At 36.6% G+C, this 8,696-nt stretch overlaps 1 long non-coding RNA gene across 3 annotated transcripts; it reads left to right on the top strand.

The window, feature by feature from the left end:
* The first annotated feature begins 2,184 nt into the window (after window positions 1–2,184).
* LOC132099208 (uncharacterized) lies at window positions 2,185–4,768 on the top strand. 3 transcript variants are annotated; one of them, XR_009423064.1, is made up of 6 exons: window positions 2,185–2,476; window positions 2,579–2,643; window positions 2,907–2,980; window positions 3,175–3,267; window positions 4,382–4,509; window positions 4,659–4,768. It is a non-coding gene; the product is annotated as an uncharacterized LOC132099208 (long non-coding RNA). The 3 variants fall into 3 exon arrangements; XR_009423063.1 differs by having other exon boundaries at window positions 2,187–2,468; XR_009423065.1 differs by having other exon boundaries at window positions 2,187–2,468; window positions 2,907–2,990; window positions 3,202–3,267.
* The last annotated feature ends 3,928 nt before the right edge of the window (window positions 4,769–8,696 follow it).

The raw sequence follows: 8,696 nt of genomic DNA, 5'->3' as shown, positions 1-8,696 counted from the left end.
CACAGGACAAAGTTTCTTTAAAAATAATTTTAAATAATTAAATAATATTTGTTTAACTCCTTTTTTATACTTTTAAATGCAATAATTACATTCATTTACAACCCGAATTCCGGAAAAGTTGGGACGTTTTTTAAATTTTAATAAAATGAAAACTAAAAGACTTTCAAATCACATGAGCCAATATTTTATTCACAATAGAACATAGATAACATAGCAAATGTTTAAACTGAGAAAGTTTACAATTTTATGCACAAAATGAGCTCATTTCAATTTTGATTTCTGCTACAGGTCTCAAAATAGTTGGGACGGGGCATGTTTACCATGGTGTAGCATCTTCTTTTCTTTTCAAAACAGTTTGAAGACGTCTGGGCATTGAGGCTATGAGTTGCTGGAGTTTTGCTGTTGGAATTTGGTCCCATTCTTGCCTTATATAGATTTCCAGCTGCTGAAGAGTTCGTGGTCGTCTTTGACGTATTTTTCGTTTAATGATGCGCCAAATGTTCTCTATAGGTGAAAGATCTGGACTGCAGACAGGCCAGGTTAGCACCCGGACTCTTCTACGACGAAGCCATGCTGTTGTTATAGCTGCAGTATGTGGTTTTGCATTGTCCTGCTGGAATAAACAAGGCCTTCCCTGAAATAGACGTTGTTTGGAGGGAAGCATATGTTGCTCTAAAACCTTTATATACCTTTCAGCATTCACAGAGCCTTCCAAAACATGCAAGCTGCCCATACCGTATGCACTTATGCATCCCCCATACCATCAGAGATGCTGGCTTTTGAACTGAACGCTGATAACATGCTGGAAGGTCTCCCTCCTCTTTAGCCCGGAGGACACGGCGTCCGTGATTTCCAACAAGAATGTCAAATTTGGACTCGTCTGACCATAAAACACTATTCCACTTTGAAATAGTCCATTTTAAATGAGCCTTGGCCCACAGGACACGACGGCGCTTCTGGACCATGTTCACATATGGCTTCCTTTTTGCATGATAGAGCTTTAGTTGGCATCTGCTGATGGCACGGCGGATTGTGTTTACCGACAGTGGTTTCTGAAAGTATTCCTGGGCCCATTTAGTAATGTCATTGACACAATCATGCCGATGAGTGATGCAGTGTCGTCTGAGAGCCCGAAGACCACGGGCATCCAATAAAGGTCTCTGGCCTTGTCCCTTACGCACAGAGATTTCTCCAGTTTCTCTGAATCTTTTGATGATCTTATGCACTGTAGATGATGAGATTTGCAAAGCCTTTGCAATTTGACGTTGAGGAACATTGTTTTTAAAGTTTTCCACAATTTTTTTACGCAGTCTTTCACAGATTCGAGAGCCTCTGCCCATCTTTACTTCTGAGAGACTCTGCTTCTCTAAGACAAAGCTTTTATAGCTAATCATGTTACAGACCTGATATCAATTAACTTAATTAATCACTAGATGTTCTCCCAGCTGAATCTTTTCAAAACTGCTTGCTTTTTTAGCCATTTTTTGCCCCCGTGCCAACTTTTTTGAGACCTGTAGCAGGCATTAAATTTTAAATGAGCTAATTAAGTGGATAAAAGTGTAAAATTTCTCAGTTTAAACATTTGCTACGTTATCTATGTTCTATTGTGAATAAAATATTGGCTCATGTGATTTGAAATTCCTTTAGTTTTCATTTTATTACAATTTAAAAAAACGTCCCAACTTTTCCGGAATTCGGGTTGTAATTAAGATCTAATCATCAAAAAAAAAAAAAAATTATGAATCTTTAGAATATATGGAAATTTCACTTTTTAATAAAAAGTTACAAAAAATGAACTTTTTTCATGATATTCACATTTCTTCAAGATGCACCTTATACACACACACACACACATATATGAGTGATTGTAAAAGCAACAATACAAACTCTTAAACTATAAAAGTGCCACTTTGTCCCACTATTATGTGCAGGAATGGCATTTTGCACTCGGCTATAGAACTACAAAATGAATTTAAAATTAGCAATATAACATTTGAATGACATTTTGAATTATGTAGTGATCTAATTCTATCCACCAAGCAATTGTATGTGAATGTGTGAGACTTATGGTCATGGTTATAGGGAAGTAACAAGAAGAACAAAGTGCAGTAAACGGTAAAACTGTTTGGACTACAAACCAGTACGTTCATAATTAAGACAATAACATGGTAAGATACAGCAGTTTGCAACAGTAAACAGCAAAACAAGCTGTTTGTACAGCTAATATAGCTGGAATGACACCGAAAGCCAGACACATTAAATTTACAAATGGCCGCGCCCCCTCTTACAGAAAAAAAAAATAAGGGGCATATGTTTATTCATGTTTATTTATGTAACGTAAGCGTGTGACTTTTAATTCGTGACGTGCTTTCATGGGCGTGCGCGCGGACCGGATGGAGTTGCCATGGAAACGGAGCCCAACACTGCAAATGTCACGAGGAAACACCCCGTTTCTCGCTGATTTCACTGTTTTCAGGTGAGTTAAGTCCATAAAATCACACAAATATTACTTATAAATGTTGTTGACACTTCTCTTACTTGTATTTGACTCGCTTCTGTTGTTTATTTACTTTATAAGAATGGTTTAATGTCTTCGAAAAAGTCCGTTAGCATTTCTACCGTTTTCAGACGACGTATCGTCAGGTATGATAATTCTATTGTGCTCTTATTTATGAAAGTTTGGGCTTTTAATCAAATCTTCATCTGTAGAGGATAGCTTTTGACTGTTTTGTTGGTAATCTTTCAATGGATGATTGGAAATTGCTTAATTTATTTAACCTTAACATTTACACTTTACACTTATCGATGACGTCACGTTATCAAGAAGCGCGAAAATTGGATCTTTTATAGTAAACATAAAACTGTTCTGCGATTTCAAGACTGACAAAATAATCCTTCTACAACAGAAGGGAGTGTCCAAGATTTCAATATTTCTGAAGGGAGCTGCTGACAGATATGTAGGAAGCGCTGAAAAGGTTAAGTAACCTAACGTTAATATGCATTTTTTTCACAACATATATCACAATGAATCATTTCATTTTAATCAGTTATTTTATTTATTTATTTTTTGCATTTCACCTGCTCTAGCTTGTTTCCATCTAATAAACCTGGAACTGCAGACTAAATATTGTTGGCTCTGTGTCAAATTGCTTGTTTTGTTCCTAGATTCTTCAGTGCTTCTTCATGGCCTGCTGCATCCAGCAGAGTCGGAGTGAACCTACTGTAAGACAACATCTCAAAGATGCTATTTACCACAAGACTAGTACAGTAAGTCAAACCTCAAATATACAGTACGCTAGTGTTCAAAAGCTTGAAGTTGATACAATTTGTAATAATTATCTTCTGCTCACATCTGTAGTAATTATTTAATTAAAATATGTAAAAAGAGTAATATTGTGAAATATTATTACAATTTAAAATAGCAGTTTTCTATGTGAATACATTATAAACTAATTTATTCCTGTGATGTGCAGCTGTATTTTCAGCATCATTCCTCCAGTCTTCAGTGTCACATGGATCCCTCAGAAATGCTGATTTGCTGCTCAAGAAACTTATTATCAGTGTTGAAACAGTTGTGCTGCTTCATTTTTTTTGTGGAAACCGTGATGCATTTTATTTTTCAGGATTCACAGATGAATACAAAGTTCAAAAGACCTGCATTTATTTGAAACAGATGATTTTGAACAATTTGATGCATGTAACACTAACATTCAAATGTTTGGAGTCTATGTAACGAAAAAATTCAGCACGTCTGTATTTTAACATTGATCATAATCAGAAATGTTTCTTGAGCAGTAAATCATCATATTAGAATAATTTCTGAAGATGTGACACTGAAGACTGGAGTAATGATGCTGAAAATTCAGCTTTGATCAAAGGAATAAATGACATTTTAACATAATATTTACATAGAAAAGAGTTGTTTTGAATTGTAATAGTCACAGTGTTGCTATTTTACTGTAATTTGATTCAATAAATGGAGCTGTGGTGAGCATAAGAGATTTTTTATAAAGGCATAAAATATCTTACAGACCCCAAACTCTTGAATGGTTGTGTAAATTACAGTTATGATGTTTTTTTTTTTCTGTTTTTTTCAGTGTTTCAGTTATGATAAATTTTATTAAAATGTATTAAATGTTACTCTGGCATATGCAGTCCATTCTATAGACTGTGTCTGTTCCCCAAAAACAGACAACAAATAATATGTTTATTAAGTGATCTAGAAAAATTATTTCAGTTTAAACCTACTAGATTAAAAATAGTACTCAATGTACTCCATTGATGAAATAGTAAAAAGTGCACATTGTCTGAAATGATATGAACAGCAGCTATGCTAATCTTTCTCCCTTTGTCTTCCTGTTTCTGCAAATGTCCATCCCAGGGTTATTAGAAACTGCACAGCACAGGACTTGCAGGACTTGTGAGGACTTCAGATGATACCAGTACTCAAAAGACCTTAGATGATGGCAACTATAGATGGACATACAAACTACCGCCACTGCAAAAAAGGTCATGTTAATTTGAAAGAGCAGTGTCACAGTATCAAGGGCTCCCTTATCAGTTCTGCTTTCAGTACTGGAGAGTTAAAGATACATTTTTTTGTTTGATGTTTTTATTAGTACATATACATTATCTTGCACATTTTATCTCCCCAACAGATTCTAATTTGAAAGAAGTTTATAATGCATGTTCGCTACTCCCAATTCAGAAGACTGAATCAGCCGGTGTATCTGAATGTTTCTCATACTCACTCCTCTCTGCCGCGTCTCACAGAGGATCCATTTACAGAAGCCTGTTTCGTAATGCTTGTTTATACTCGGTATACTCCAAACCGCAAGACTCTACGAGCGCATCTGGCAATATGGACAAGGCTTGATGCACGGCTGCAGCCTGTGTCAACTCACGCTTGTCTCTGTATTTTAATACAAATGTAAATTCAGTTTAACTGCATTGCTAATTTCACTTAGAAGAAATGAAACATTCAGCACATTTTCCACTTGTTCTTAAAATCCTAAATACTTAAAAATGAATAAATTGTCCTAAAACACAATAGAAAATTTTATGGAATTGAGGGTTATAATGGGAATTATATTGGCTTTAATGTAAACTATAATGGTGTCTACTGGTATTTGATGGATTCTATTGATGGGATGTAATCTGGCAGATGGGAATAAATAGAACAGTAATTCATATTGGAATAATGCCCTTAACACACTACAAAAAGTAATTTTGTAATTGCTTTAATGGAAACCATAAGAATTTCTGTGATGGTTTCTATTGTTTTTTTTGTTTTTGTTTTTTTCAGCAGGGTAACGAAACCCATACTGTGCTGCACACTACTGACAATATTAAGCTAAAGCTTGACTTTGCAAAATCAAATCAAAATCGCAACTGCACTATCTGTCAAAAAAATCACAATTAGATATTTGCCCCAAATCGCACAGCCGCAATATGTTATGTGATATACGTCATGTGTATATGTTGTCTTTCATTTACTAACTGCTTGTTTTCTTAAAAAAAAAAAGAGAGAAATAATAATACTAGCTTCTCTAATCTTTTTGTATTCATTTATATATATATATATATATATATATATATATATATTATATATATATATATACACAATTAACAAAAGCAAAAAAAAAAAAGAGCCTCTAAAACTAGCTTGTTTTTCTTTTCTTTTTCTATACTATCGGGGGGGGGGGGGGTATTTCAGACTTGTTAAAACACATACAGGTGCTGGTCATATAATTAGAATATCATCAAAAAGTTGATTTATTTCACTAATTCCATTCAAAAAGTGAAACTTGTATATTATATTCATTCATTACACGGAGACTGATATATTTCAAATGTTTATTTCTTTTAATTTTGATGGTTATAACTGACAACTAAGGAAAATCCCAAATTCAGTATCTCAGAAAATTAGAATATAACTTAAGACCAATACAAAGAAAGGATTTTTAGAAATCTTGGCCAACTGAAAAGTATGAACATGAAAAGTATGAGCATGTACAGCACTCAGTACTCAGTTGGGGCTCCTTTTGCCTGAATTACTGCAGCAATGCGGCGTGGCATGGAGTCGATCAGTCTGTGGCACTGCTCAGGTGTTATGAGAGCCCAGGTTGCTCTGATAGTGGCCTTCAGCTCTTCTGCATTGTTGGGTCTGGCATATCGCATCTTCCTCTTCACAATACCCCACAGATTTTCTATGGGGTTAAGGTCAGGTGAGTTTGATTGGCCAATTAAAAACAGGGATACCATGGTCCTTAAACCAGGTACTGGTAGCTTTGGCACTGTGTGCAGGTGCCAAGTCCTTTTGGAAAATGAAATCTGCGTCTCCATAAAGTTGGTCAACAGCAGGAAGCATGAAGTGCTCTAAAACTTCCTGGTATACGGCTGTGTTGACCTTGGACCTCAGAAAACACAGTGGACCAACACCAGCAGATGACATGGCACCACAAACCATCACTGTCTGTGGACCTCAAGCAACGTGGATTGTGTGCCTCTCCTCTCTTCCTCCAGACTCTGGGACCCTGATATCCAAAGGAAATGCAAAATTTACTTTCATCAGAGAACATAACTTTGGACTACTCAGCAGCAGTCCAGGCCTTTTTGAAGCGAGACATTTCTGACGCTGTCTGTTGTTCAAGAGTGGCTTGACACAAGGAATGCGACAGCTGAAACCCATGTCTTGCATACGTCTCCAGTCCACTCTTTGTGAATCTCCCCCACATTTTTGAATGGGTTTTGTTTCACAATCCTCTCCAGGGTGCGGTTATCCCTATTGCTTGTACACTTTTTTCTATCACATCTTTTCCTTCCCTTCGCCTCTCTATTAATGTGCTTGGACACAGAGCTCTGTGAACAGCCAGCCTCTTTTGCAATGACCTTTTGTGTCTTGCCCTCCTTGTGCAAGGTGTCAATGGTCGTCTTTTGGAAAACTGTCAAGTCAGCAGTCTTCCCCATGATTGTGTAGCCTACAGAACTAGACTGAGAGACCATTTAAAGGCTTTGCAGGTGTTTTGAGTTAATTAACTGATTAGAGTGTGGCACCAGGTGTCTTCAATAATGAACCTTTTCACAATAGTCTAATTTCGGAGATACTGAATTTGGGATTTTCCTTAGCTGTCAGTTATAAACGTCAAAATTAAAAGAAATAAACATTTGAAATATATCAGTCTGTGTGTAATGAATAAATATAATATACAAGTTTCACTTTTTGAATGGAATTAGTGAAATAAATCAACTTTTTGATGATATTCTAATTATATGACCAGCACCTGTATATCATTGCTCTTTTGTTGATTTTGATTGCTTCCATTGTCCTCATTTGTAAGTTGCTTTGGATAAAAGTGTCTGCTAAATGTAAATGTAATGTTAATGTGTATATAAGTATATTTATAAATATTTATCTGCCCACTGAGCAAGCGACGTCTGTGGACGTACAAAACAGGTTGATATCACGTCCGTCCGTCCAGGCCATGATTTGAACGTCCATTGACAGCCAGAATTAGTCGATTCATGACACTGTGAATTTATGTCCAATCTGGCCATAATTTAAACATCCACTGACAGCCAGAAGTAGTTCAGAAAAGACGTTCATACTGACTATAATCTGGACGTCCGTTGACATCCAGAAACAGTCCATAAATGACGCAAATAAAGATGTCCAATCCGGCCATAATCTAAACGTCCACAGACAGCCAGAACTAGTTCAGAAAAGACGTTCATTCTGACTATAATCTGGACGTCCGTTGACATCCAGAAACAGTCCATAAATGACGCAAATAAAGATGTCCAATCCGGCCATAATCTAAACGTCCACTGACAGCCAGAACTAGTTCAGAAAAGACGTTCATTCTGACTATAATCTGGACGTCCGTTGACATCCAGAAACAGTCCATAAATGACGCAAATAAAGATGTCCAATCCGGCCATAATCTAAACGTCCACTGACAGCCAGAACTAGTTCAGAAAAGACGTTCATTCTGACTATAATCTGGACGTCCGTTGACATCCAGAAACAGTCCATAAATGACGCAAATAAAGATGTCCAATCCGGCCATAATCTAAACGTCCACTGACAGCCAGAACTAGTTCAGAAAAGACGTTCATTCTGACTATAATCTGGACGTCCGTTGACATCCAGAAACAGTCCATAAATGACGCAAATAAAGATGTCCAATCTGGCCATAATCTAAACGTCCACTGACAGCCAGAACTAGTTCAGAAAAGACGTTCATACTGGCTATAATCTGGACGTCCGTTGACATCCAGAAACAGTCCATAAATGACGTGAATAAAGATGTCCAATCCGGCCATAATCTAAACGTCCACTGAACAGACGTTCATAGGCTATAATCTGGACGTCCGTTGACAATGTTGAAGATTTTATTATTTAGAAAATAAGCAATTTACTTATAGGCCTACATTTGTACACTATTATTTATTCCCTTTGTGTGTATGACTTTGGTTGACTTTGGTAGCAAAGGCCTGAAAACCAAGGCCTGAGAATGTTATTTCAGTAAAGACACCTGGTACAAAGTCTCACCCAAAAATAATCTAAAGGAGGTGACCATATTTGGAAGGGATGTGGGTATATTATCTGTGAAACCCCACAGAACTGGAGTGTCCTTTCTGCAGGAGGCGCTCGGCTTTGTTTGTTCAAATAAAGTCTAATTGTTTCTGGCATC

This window comes from Carassius carassius, chromosome 22 (genome assembly GCF_963082965.1).
Source record: "Carassius carassius chromosome 22, fCarCar2.1, whole genome shotgun sequence".
NCBI classification, from domain to species: Eukaryota; Metazoa; Chordata; class Actinopteri; order Cypriniformes; family Cyprinidae; genus Carassius; species Carassius carassius.
The sequence above is the reverse complement of the archived record's forward strand: the minus strand, read 5'-3'. Positions and strand labels throughout refer to the sequence as shown.